The sequence below is a fragment of the Ceratosolen solmsi genome, unplaced genomic scaffold (assembly GCF_000503995.2).
Source record: "Ceratosolen solmsi marchali unplaced genomic scaffold, CerSol_1.0 scaffold47, whole genome shotgun sequence".
Taxonomy (NCBI): Eukaryota; Metazoa; Arthropoda; class Insecta; order Hymenoptera; family Agaonidae; genus Ceratosolen; species Ceratosolen solmsi.
In genome coordinates, this window is record NW_011948419.1 from 8974116 (window position 1) to 8988292 (window position 14177).

Here is a 14177-nt window from a genome sequence, read left to right on the forward strand (position 1 = left end):
GACTGGGTTTGGAATCAAATTGGGGTTTTTGCAAGGAATTCGGGGTATTAAATAAATATTCGCGGATATTGAAAAGTGGAACATATATTATAATTATTCAGCAAAGTTACAATTAACAATCAATAAACTTAAATAATAATCGAAACTAAAATTAACGCGCAATAATACAAGATTTTCTATTTATTTCTTAAAATCTGTAATAAATATGATTTTAAAATCTAATTTTAACAACAAATACTATTGTTAAATTATACGCATCGATTCCTCTTCGTAAACGCGAACCATGTACTCGTAATGACATAAGCATGACACACTAATCACGATATGCTTCTGAATATTTTACGAATGCAATAGATCCTGGTTGCGACGTACTTTCAGATTCGTATCGTATTTGTGAAAAAATTAAAGAATTATGTACTGAATCATAACATTCTCGTCAGAATTTCTATAAACCTAATCCGCCCGGAAAATGTATCTACAAATGCCTGCTCAGAGCAAATACATCGCAAAATGTACCCTGTAAATGTGAATATTCAAAATCTATCCGAAACTGAAATAATAAATTAAAAGATATATATATATATATGACAGATAACATGTTAAAAACGCATCTGCAAAGACAGAAATATTATAAGACATCTGAGAATGGAAGAAATATTGATGTAATTAAATATTGGCTGTCCGATCACGATTCAATTTTATATATGTTTTATGGTTAACAATCTTGACTTTGTATATGTCAGCATTTATAAAGTCGTATGCACATTTTTCTTCACGCAAACTATTCAGTGCATGCACCACAATTTGGTCCGATATTTTTTACTTAGCTTTGTGAGTTTAAGAGGAAAAATGAGAAAATAATACCTCTTCTTCAATACAGTACCGACAGTTTTGCACTCAAAGCAGTTACGACGTATCAAATACCTCGGATACCAGAATCTCGTACTCCATACACGTATATAGGCACTGTATTTGCTTAAATCAGAAGTTATTCATTCGCAAACATATAATACATGTAAATATTTATAACGCCCATATTCTAGATATACACATTTTATAAGCATACATTTATCATACATATACTATCACCAAACGCACATTCATCATATACGTGCTACGCATGTACATTCGTCATACATACAATAATAATAATCACGCAGATACTTTACATTACTAGCATAACATCGCAAACGTATAGATATGCCTTCACGCAACGTCGCTACCTTAATTCGCGGGAAAGTATGTAGTAGCGCCGGTGGTCTTGTTGCATAGTCATTAATAGAAGTATAATATAGTAATCACTTTAAATATTTAATTCCCACATGAAAACACCTTATATTCAGTTGATCAAAATACACAAAAAATGTTAACTGAAAATAATTCAAAATAAAATCTATGTTAGTTCTTTTATTAATGCAAAGCTTTGTAAAAATTAAAATATTTTTTGTAATTTCAATTTGAAACATTTTAAAAATATTTTTGTATTTCAGCTACAAGATTCACATTTTTATTAAACATAAAAGAATATTTACTTTCAAAATTAACTGATAATAATTAAATGCACTGTTTTTACATACTCGTTGCAATAAAAATAGACTTGTATAATTCATCTAAAAAATTTATAATACATCAAACCAACCAAAAATCAGGAAATTAAATTAGAAATCATCGTTAATTTTTGCTTGTCATATTAAAAGCTTTAGCCAATGTATGTAAGATCACCATGATACTATTAGTAACTTGTATATCTTCATTAGTTAAATATCCTTAAATCTATTATTTGTAGCACTTTTGCATCTTCAAGTTAAAAGTTTAATGAAATAATTGTAAATATTAGTTAGATTTTACCAGTGCTATGAAATGATAACATTCTATTAGTTAATTAATACTTGGATTATAATATTATTTTTTATTTTATTATTTCTAGAATTCATTACATTAAGCATATCTTATTAATAGCATAAATTACAAATAAAATATTTTAGTATTATATAACTTATTATTATATATTAAATAATATTATATAATATTGTCTTTATGAATTTGTATTGTTCAATTTTAACCTTAACTATAATCTAATTTATAACTAGCATAACTTACAAATAAAAATATTATTATACATATTATTTTTATAAATTGGTATTATTTAATTTTATTTTCCACTAGAACTAAATTTATAATTTACCATAAATATATTTATATGCAAATCAGCAAAATTAAATATATTCTATAATATATTAAAAGATATAAAATAATAATGTAATAATTATGTAGTAGTATTTAGTAGATTTATTTACAATATTGATTAAAATTTACATGAAATAATTCAAATCATTCATTGTAAATGTATACTTGAAAAACTTTATATTAAATAAATAATTTATTTTTTAATAAACTAAACACAATTATGAAATATAAAATTAAATTATTGAAATACGAGAAATAAACATAATTATACTTACAAATTTACCAACAACATTTTAAATGAATTTAGAAAAAGTTAAAATAAATAAATTTATTTTAAATAAATGAATAAAATATTTTTTCATTCAATATATATATTTATACTTTAAAAGTAATATTTTACTTATATTTATATATATTTCCTTATATTTTTTATACTTTAAATTACTTTAATATACTAAAAAAATTTTAATTATTTATATATATTGATTTGTATAATATAAATACAAAAATTTATAAATATATTTAAAAAAATAATGGACAGTTGCATTATAATGAACTTTTTCGCCTTTAGTAAATTTTCAATGATTTTCTTCCACTCGCCCCCCTCCCCTTATAATGTAAGACTGACATAATGGAAAAACTTTTTAAGGACAGACTACACAGCGTAAAATGAATTATGCAAATCCTTCTTCGTAGTCCGTTTTCTCACGTCAACAACGTCGAAAGTGAAGGAGAACAAGGAGAAGGAAGTAAACTCAACGAAACTTCCAATCATCGCTTCTTTGCGCATATCCTCTTCTACTAAAAATAAAAGAAAAATACGTATGAGAAAATCAGAAAGCGAAAAAAGAAAAAAGAATGAAAATAAGCAAACTTATAGATTAAAGATAAAGAAATGGCATAACTTATTTACTAATGATAAGCAAATGGAGGAAAAAAGAAAATACGATAAAAGAACAGAAAAAGAGCAGAAAAGTGACCATGGCAGTCAACTGATTACAATTTTGATTACAAATCTGCACAGACTTTATAACTTTACTTTACACTTTATATATGTTTTACTTTATTATAACTAGCTAAATTAAAACTAATATTATTGAAACTCATTTTAATTTATTTATAGTTATGAAACATTAAAAATGCTAATATTGAAAAATTATTTATAATTGGAATATTTGTGATACAATTTAATTTTGGGAAATATATTTAATTAACTATCTATTATAATGTTTCAAATAACTTATCAATTAGTTATTTCCATTCTTTCTAATTAATTATTTAAAGCAAACTTAAATTGGCATTTACAAATCTCAATATATAAGAATAGTATATTTATAGAAATATTTAACTTAATTATTAATAATTAATATTTAAAAATTATATTACTATAGAACAGAACAGTTTATTACAATACAATTACATTGAAGATATCTTTTATATTAAAAAAAAATTGTAATTGTTAATAATTGAGTATATATAATTATTTATTTTACTTAGATATACACTGAAAATAATTTTATTAGAAAAAGTTTTTGATACGTGGACAATAATATTAGTATAAATATTTTACATTAATAGCAACAATATTCTAATAAATAATAATTGAAACAACTTTTTGAATTCTTTTGCAAGCGTTTCATACTACATTCGGTAATAATATTTTTAATTAATATGGAGTACGCACTTATGGTAAATGAAAATTATCTAAGAATTGCTAGTTTTTATTAACTTATATTTTGAAAACAGTGCATTTTATTTGCTATGCCTAATGTTTTAACATATGCAAACATAGTTACAACGTTGAAAATTGTTAAATTCTGTGAACTTTCCGGATATCCCTCATTCTATAATACGACTTAATGTAAAAATTTTATATAAAATTTTCAAAAAATTCATTTTTATAACTTCTCGAAACATTTATGACATTATATATTTGCTAATATAAATAAATGCATATTTTAAACTTTTTTTAAGAATTACATTCAAAAGATAATATGTATAAAATAAATAAAGGCGGAACTTTATATTAATGATGAAAATTCTATAGAAATAACACACTGTTATAAATTCGTTATATTAGTCATTTATATATTAAAAAAATTAACATAAAAAAGATTGAGTCACTTTCAATATTTAGATATGTAATCTATAAATGCACTATTCAAACAGAATACTAATTTAAAACACATATTGACATGAATTTAAAAATCCAAGTTCAATTGTTCATTATAAAGAATAGTAATTTGACATTATTAAATTAAAACAAATTTGCTTATTATATATATAATAAAACTGTATAAAACGACAGTATTTATAGACAGTATATATAGAAAAAATATATAGTTATAATTAATTATTTAACTCCATATTTAATAACATTTATATTTATAAATAAAGCTATAATTTAAATATATTTTAATTAGTACTTTTTATGTTCCATGTAACATAAAATAAAAAAAAGGAATTGCCAGACCATTTGCATAATGTACATTAAAACATAATCATAATAATAAAATTAGTAATTTAAAAAGTTATATCATAATATTGTAATTATGATCTAAAAATAAAATAGAAGCCCTATTTTTACGTACCACTATTAAAGATTGAAAGATTTAGCGATTTCAAATAAAAGTGACAAATCCAAGTTAAATTATATTTTCGTTTTCTTAGAAATAATCATATCTATATATGCACACACGCATGCACGCACGCATTGCGTTGTTTACAAAGTGAAATTCCGAAGCATATTTATGTCTAATTAAATTCGATACGTATTTACATATATGAATTACATTTTTCACTTACATATTATCTAATTATTTCTTAATTTTATGTTAACTTAGAAGTTCAAATATGTTTCGTTTATAGAATTTAAAAAAATTTAATCTTGAATAAGTTCAAAATGAAAATTAAATAATTTTTAAAAACAAAATTATTTGATCAGTCTCTTTAATTAAAATTCATAATATTGATTTTAATCGTAATTTAAATATTTTATTTGGATATACAATGTATGGTATAATTTTATATATGATTTATTTTCATCAATTATATATAATGTTAATTTATAACTTAATATTCAAGATTAATATACATTTCAATGAACTATAAACTTTTATACTATTTTTGCTTCTTATTATTTCTATAACATTTAGTTATTGTTTTATGTGATTATAGGATTTTAAATGTGAGAAATGATAATAAATAATTTAATTTCTTTGTCAATTAAAAGTAGATAAAATGATATTATGAAAATGATGAACTTCAATCACAAGGTTGAAAGTAATGAAATTAATGTTTTATAAGTAATACAAGTAAATAATTTTGTTACAGCAAATAACTATTACTTTTACTTTTCATCATTTTCTTGATAATTTTCTTATTTATTTAAATTCAATTATTAATTTAAGTTAATTTAATTATTAACTTAGTTATTTAAATTTAAACATGAAGTTATTTTAGACAATAAGTACTGAATTTACTAATAAAAATTGTTTTTATCATACACTCATTTATTTTAGATATATATGAATATTTATTTAAAATAAACTAAAATTTTTTAAATTTGTTTACTTATGAGAAGAAGCATATTAAACGAAATTAAGATATGAATGCTTTTGTAACTTACTGCCATCGAAAAGTATTGAAAAAAACATACAAAATTAAATCAGTATTATATTTTGCAATTCAGAATATCATAATCAAATCAGAATATGCATAAAAATAAATTTGTTCGTTATAAAAATGCAATATTTCTATAATGCAGTAGTAATAAAGATTTTAAAAATAAAAATAAATAAAAGGCTACAGTTATCTTTAGAATATTGAAGAGTAAGGAAAATCTAAAAACGCTGCAAGACGATTCACCTACATAATTTATTACATGTTTATTGTTTATCCATTTTTTACACAAAGATCCATACATTTGAAGAAATTGCATATCTGTTCAACTATGATTTACAGACAAGTAATTTAAAATAATTACACATACAATAAAATTTCTATATTTTTTGCCAATCGCTGAATAAATTCAAATAATACTCACCCGTATACGAATCATTAAACAATCGTGCCTTGAATATTTGCTATTACTTTCAATCACATCACTAAGTATTTCGCAAACCAACTTTGTACTATACGACAAAAAACTTCACATACCGAATTACCAGTGCAAGTCTGTACGAAAAAATACTAATGAACCTTGCAATATTTCAAACACAATTTTTGCTTTATATCCACATCACTATTTTTCGCTGTTCCTTTCTTTCGTTCCTCGTTTCTTCCCCACCCTGGACCATTTCCGCATCATCAGGATATGTCAGCCGCATTCAAGGTGTGATTTACTGCGACTTTTCAATGCAATCTAGAGAAAAGTATTAGAGTATTCTCAATTCCTGCTACCACGGGCTTTTATGTATGCGCTTTACAAAAAGCAAAACGAACTTTTTTAATATAAATCTCTTAAAATCACGGAACCGAACTACATCAAACCCGAACGCTTGTTACAAATACACTGAGCATATTTTTACCCTGCAATGCTACAACAAACGTCGATGGAAGCACTACTTCGGGTATTTTCGACTTTTTCCGTAGCAACAGCTACGGAAGAGATTCCATGACAGTAACGAGACGAAGAAGAGTTAAGGTAACGTTATAGTCAGAACAAGACAGTGATTTAATATATATATATATGTATATATATTCATAAATGCAACAAAATACTATCGGGACCCTCTAATTATATAGTTCATTTCTGTTTATTGCATTGTTTTTAATAAATTTCATTACTTTTAAAATTACTATATTTCTTATTTAATTAAATTTTATAAATCATAAATGATTACACATACAAAAAATTGTTCATAACATTAATTATCGATTATTCCTATTATTTCGAAACTAAACACTTAAGTAGCTTTTTAATTCTAAGTACATTTAATAAGTAAAAATTGGTCTTGAAAATTTCACTTTCGATAAATCTATTTGTTTAAAAGTATAATATATACAATTAAAATTCCATTCTTCTACATAGAAATCAAAATAAAAAAATTTATAAGATTTGATAAGATAGATCTGTATAATTATCAAGAAAATAAATTAATATTATTATGAATTTTGAAAAATACTTTTCACGTAATTATATAAATCCAATCAATTAAAAAAATTAAGAAAATTAGTAAACAAATTCATGTTTCTAAATTTTTTAATATTTAAGTTGTTACCTTTGATATTGAATTATGAAACATTACACAGAATAAATTATAATTTTTTAATAAATTTTTATCAACACGTCTTCATAAATTTCATCTTTTGATATATTTTAAAAATTATACAGATTTTCATATCTTAGATTCTTATCTTATTATAAAGTATATATTAATTATTGAAGAATTATAAGAATTACTAGAGTTTGAATTAATTCCCTTTTACTTACTTTATTTAAAATTTTTAATTGTATGTTATAAAAGTCATTTACACTATTAAACAAAAAAAGTTTGTTTTTTAAATATAAGCAAATAGTAAAATTTTTATCATTCATATTCTATCTCATTTCATTTTAATTTTAAATATATAACTAAAAAATTAAATTATACTTAAATATGATTCTATATGTATAGTTTTATATATTCTATACTTTGTTTTGACTATACTTAACTATTATTAAAATAAGATTGATAATGTAGTAGGAATAATGCTCGATTTTCTTGCTTATTAATTGTTGGTGTTAAAAGTTGAAGAAATATCTGGTTAAATATTTTTACGTAATCCTGTTGCTTTTCCAAATTATTTAATATAAAATAATGAATATTATCTATATTAAATATAAACCATTTAAGTGCTATAACATATTAATCTATTATAGTTTTCTAATTCTCTACTATTTATTTATTCCGCATTTTATACCAATTTTTTATTTATAGAAATGTCTTCTCTTGTATAGTGTTTAAATGTCTTTTTTCGATATTTTAATTAATTTATTATTCTGAATACATTATTTTAGGAATTTACTTTCATTTATTCATACTTTCATTGTAACTAAATATCTATTGATTGAAAATTCTTTTTACAATTTCATTCAATAAAATTAATATTTGAATGCAAGTAATCAAATATAACTATTTTCATTGGTTTTGTCTTTATTTGTGAATTTTATTTCTTAGTACTTTGACATTTTATATTGCATTTATAAGTATGTTTTTTACGTAATTATTTGAATATTAATGTGCTTTCTATAACGAAACATTAAAATATAATGTACTATTTTATGATTTTAACACAGAATCTTTTGCAACTATATATAATTGTGAATGATATAAAGCAAAATGTAAAATAAATTAAGTAAAGAATAATCGACTATATGTATAATAATACGAAATAACTAAATTAAATAAATATTTATAGAAGTCAATTTATAATTTGTTATGTTATTCTTATTTTCTTATGTTAAATAAATTGCAATGCAATTGTTCAATTCTAATTTCAATGTTTCGTAGATGATGAGGAGTATTTGAAATTCCTAAATAAATCCTAAAAATTAATACAAAAAGTTACAAAGAGAATATGTAGAAAAAATCAAGAGGTATAAAATCTTTAAAAGACTAACAATGCTATTAAATGAAAGCTTGGATCACATTAATAGTAAAAAAAGTAGAATATGAATATATATTCGCCATAATTTTTGTAGGTAATAGAAAGAAATTCTGTTCATATATTCACAGTATGAAATTCAAATTTCAATCAAATTCAATCAAATATGATTAAAAAATTATAAAAATCTATAATTTGCAAAGCAATAAAATTTTCTTTTACAATATGATCTTTATTTCGAATTAATTATATATTTTAACGAATTTTTATAATAATCATATTGAAAATATTTTATAATTGATGTTTAAATACTTATATTTGTTTCCTTTTTAATATATTTTATATTATGAGAACTTCTCATGTAATTTAACTACGGATTAATTAAACAAAATAAAGAAATTACATAGAAAATTTTTAAATTAGATTCTTTAAATTGGGTCAATAACAATGAAAAAATTTTCGATCGTTAAATGTTTGATTAATTAAATAATCATAAATCTAAATAAATTTACCAAAAATTAATTTCTAGATACAGTTTTTGCATATAGAAGTGTTGAAGATATCACGAAAACACTGATTTATAATTTTTTTTGTTATTTTTTTTATATTTTCAAATGAAATGTTACGAGAAATTATAATTTTCGTGATATTTAATATTTCTATCAATCTTTAAATAGGAAATATTCATTTTAATGATTTTAGTGACATTTTTAAAAATAACATGTTTTAAATTATAGTAATGATTTTAAAAAATTTCTATGTATCACAGATTCTATTTAATTAAATATCAGACATAAATTTATAAAGATATGATATAAAAAGTTATTTTCTAAACTATTGTATAAATGAGGTATAAGCTATTACATTTTTATATACGGTCTTTAAATATGATTTTCATATGAAGAATACATTATGTATAATAAAATAAAATCTTTTTTGATATGCATATATATATATATATATATATATATATATATATACATATTGTTTGGAATTCCAGCCACCAATATGATCACAGATCACGGTGGATGGATTAGACCGTACCTCTGGTTTAATGGTGGGGTTAATGCATCAATTCAGATTCAAATCAGATTAAACACAATTGGTTTTAGTGACCTTTATTTAAGTAGTTGTTACAGTAATGTTGGTGTTATTAATTATAGTGTGAATTGTTGATTGTAGTAACTAGGCAGTTGAGCATTAAGTCGGAACATCGTCTGAGAGTGCAAGCCTCGTAAGGTACCTCGGGAGTGCTGAGTACGGATTTTAGCATCTAAAACAACGGAGTCTTTCTTGTTCGAGAGTTATGTGTCATGTGAGTCGACGCTAGAATTGTACTGGTCATTATTTGGCTCACGGATGCTTAGACGCTTGAGTCGACGCTCGAATTGTACTGAGCGAGATTCGGCTTGCGACTAATTAGGTGTTTGAATCGACGATCGAATTGAACTGATCGATATTCGGCTCGTGACGGTAGTGGGGATTATTGCGGATTGTTATCGCCCTGTTTTGTGGTTTGATCGGAACCAATTCGTTGCCGCGTGACCGGTAATGTTAATAAGTGACGATAATGAGAAATAGGCGGGGTCTACTAATCAGTATCGGCACCTTCATTAGCGGTCTGACAAGAATCAAGTCGCACATGCTTCACTGATAGTGTAAACGTGGGCCGCGAAGTTACGAGTAGTGTAAATAATGTGCTGGAGATGCCAATCTATGTCGTCGTCCTCAATGCGGCCTGACTAGCGTCACATTGCGGAGGACACACTGATAGCTGGCCAGCAATAATAATAATGACAGAATGATCAATATAAACAATGAATATACCTTACACGGATTCCCTTAGACGAGTTCAACTTTCACTGATATGACTAGTGATAGATAGTACTAGTTTCACTTGAATTATTCAACAAGACTGATTTCCTTCTTCATTCGTTGCTTCTTAAGTACGACTGCGTATATTTGGTGTTATAAATTCTTGGAGGCTCTACTGAATTCTCTGGAAGCAAGCTTTGATAAATTCGAGAAGCTTCTTTTGTTGCTATGCGGACAAAGTGCACGGCTAAATTTCCAGTGAATTTTTCGCAACGTATAATTAAAATATTGCGCCTTATTCTAAATATAATGTAATAATTCAAACAATAAATTCTTATTTTTTGTTGGGTGGTTCAATCCTGAACACATATATATTATATAATAGTATAATCAATTTTCGTATTCATATAATAATAGTATAATCGTTGAATAATACAATTATAATATTAAACATATTAAACTAAGGATAGTTTATAAAAATATTACAATATAATCGATTATATTTTACTTTAATTTAGAGGAATTTACATATTATGGTATCTATTTTATAGACCACATAATAACAACAATTGGTATTATGTCAGTAGGATCCCAACATATATAAATATTAAGACTAATATTTTTATGCCTTAAAATATAGTTAAATATAATGCTAAAACCAAAACACTTTTAAGATGCAAAGTAAAATAACACTATTAAAGATTTCTGCAATTGTATTTATATTTTTCTTAGTTTAATGTTAAATCATACAATTCATTTTATAAAACCAAGGAAAAAATAATGGTCACCTATTCATTTGAATAACTATATTTAAATTTATACAGTGTATAATTTATTATATAACAAATTTAATATATAATAAAATTATATAATTTAATTAATTAAAAAATATATATAAAAGAAATTATATAAATTTAAAATCTTTCATTTACATAGCGTTCGAAAAAGTGTTTGTTTATTTTTATCGGGTTTGGATCCAGAAGACCTCGAATAAATGCTTCAATTCCGAAAACAGCAATTAATTAAATCTTCAAAAAAGGAATTGATTAAAAATGTATTCAATAATAAATATATATCATTTTTATTTTTAAATTTTATTTATTTTTATTTTTTTTTAATTAAAATATAATTACTTATGTCAATTATAGTTATATTATTTCCATTTTATTATTGTTTAAGAATATAAATTTATAATAACAATTTGTATTTGGTTATTTTTATTAAGAATTTTTACAATGAAAGTACAATTTTTAATGTTACTTAATCAAAAAGAAAATGTTTAAACTCTTTAAAAGTAAATATTTAATAAAAAAATATTTTTACTTATATTTTATTATAATTAAAAAATTATAAAATATAAAGAAAAACCTCATAAATTATTTCAGATGCAAAAAATGTAAGGTATTTAAATTATTTTAAAAAATGTTTATTTATAATATTTTTGTAATATAATATCAGATTTTTATATTAAAATTATTAAAATTTTATTTAAAAGAAATTAATAATTTACAATATACCTGCAGAAAATATTATAAAAGAAATATAGACTAATCTAAAATTATTTTGATATTATTATATAATTATTTTTAGAAATTATAATTAAAATGTCTTTTAAGGCTTAATTTAAAAACGGTTAATGTATTATAATAACGTATTAGCATATGTTAATTGTAATAAGAATTTTAATTTAATTTTAAATTTAAGAATAAAAGAATTTTAAATTAATCAAATTTAACATAATTATGAAAAACTTATGATAATTTATAATTTTTACAAAATATTCTTAGATCCAAACTTAAATATTCATTATTTGTAATATAATTTTCACGTTTATTGAATCATTTGAATTTATCATTAAAATATTTATGACATTAATATCATTATTTAAAAAAATTTATTTGGAATGTAATTCGTATACAAATAGTTGCTTCACTTTATACAAATATTTCATTTTCATATCAGCGATATTGTTTGAATCAACTTCTAAATATAAATCTTTTAATTCAGTAGTTTATAATTTGCTTATACTATTTTGCAATTTTTTGTGCAATGTTTATCTAAGTATATTGATTCCGAATAATTGATTCTCTTGTAATATTTTATTTAAAGCAATGAAATTTGTACCATTAATAATGAAAATGAAATATTGTTTGAGAATAAGACTCCGTTTAGTAAGGCAATAAAATATCTGACAAGTAATGTCATGAAAATTGTATTTAAGACTTCAAAACTTTCCTGCTCATAATTATTTGTACTAGTGTCATAAAACATCTGGAAAACTCTAGCGGAACGTGCTCATACTCCCAGTGCAGTAGAACCTAATGGGTTTACTGCCGCGAGAACCCCAAAGTAGATTCAGAACGAATATCAGATATGCGTGAAGCATTGAGTACAAATATTTACTGCAGCCCAAAACCCGTACGTACTACGCATGCAATGACCATACGTGCGCACTCGGCCTTTAAGACAATGCTTGTATTGTTCTATGCCACATCTGGTCGATCGCATTGGAAAATTGACCACGCCCAAGCGGACCCTTTTTCTAGCCAAGTCCCAGAGAGGGATGAGGCAACCAAAGAGAGGTGACCAATGGAAAAGGCTTGCCACCTTCCGACACTTTCCCAATTAGCAAATTCGGAACTGAGCCCGGAAGGAAGTGGAAATGAAGGCGTGCATAATCTATTGTGCGACCCAAGATCAACCACTGATTGGTTAATTAATAAAGGAAGAAGGGATCCCAAGTGGAGCGGGATCAGTGAACCATTTAAGAAGGGACTACGTAATGTACCCTCACTTATTCTTTCCAAATACTTCTTACAGTGAAGGATAAGTCACGACCTGAGGAGGACCGGAGAGATGAGTCGTTTAACTAGCTGAGTTTTAATAATAAGTTCTTTCCACTATTGTGAGTTAGTGTACAGTTGAATTGATCTCATCAAGACTGGATTGCGTGGGACCTGACCACTTGTGGTCTCACTTGGAGACAAGGAAGAACTAAAGAGTTGCAACATTGCAAGAGAACGTCATAACAAGCCACCGAAGAGAAACTGGAAAATCACGATACACTGCAAGTAAGTCCTTACAGCTAGTACTCATTCTTGATTTCTCGGCTTATGTAGAAGACGGACGGATAAAGTCCAACTACGGAAGCTTCCCGGACATACTCTTGAACAAGACCAGCTATAAACCCCACATTGGCTTCTCAATCCCCCCAACTGCAAGTTGTTCCCGCCACAGATGGCGCACAGCTTTGCATAACCTCCATTTAGGCTCTCTTACGACCGATATTTAAAGGCAACTACACACGTGTTAAGATAAACACAATGGCATTCCAGTGTTCGATCAGAGCACTACAATCATGATAACCTCTTAGCGATAATATTCAATAGATTATAACCTGCTTCATTCATAGTAAATATATTTCAACACCACAAGATTATCAAGAAATATAAAGTTCGTCTGTAATTCACCATTTTGTAAATCAATTCAAATAAATAGAAATAATAAAGACATGTGTTAATTATTAATCAGTGCATTCACCCTTTACTTGCCCGGCAACCCCACATAACATCTAGTGGGTTTTATTG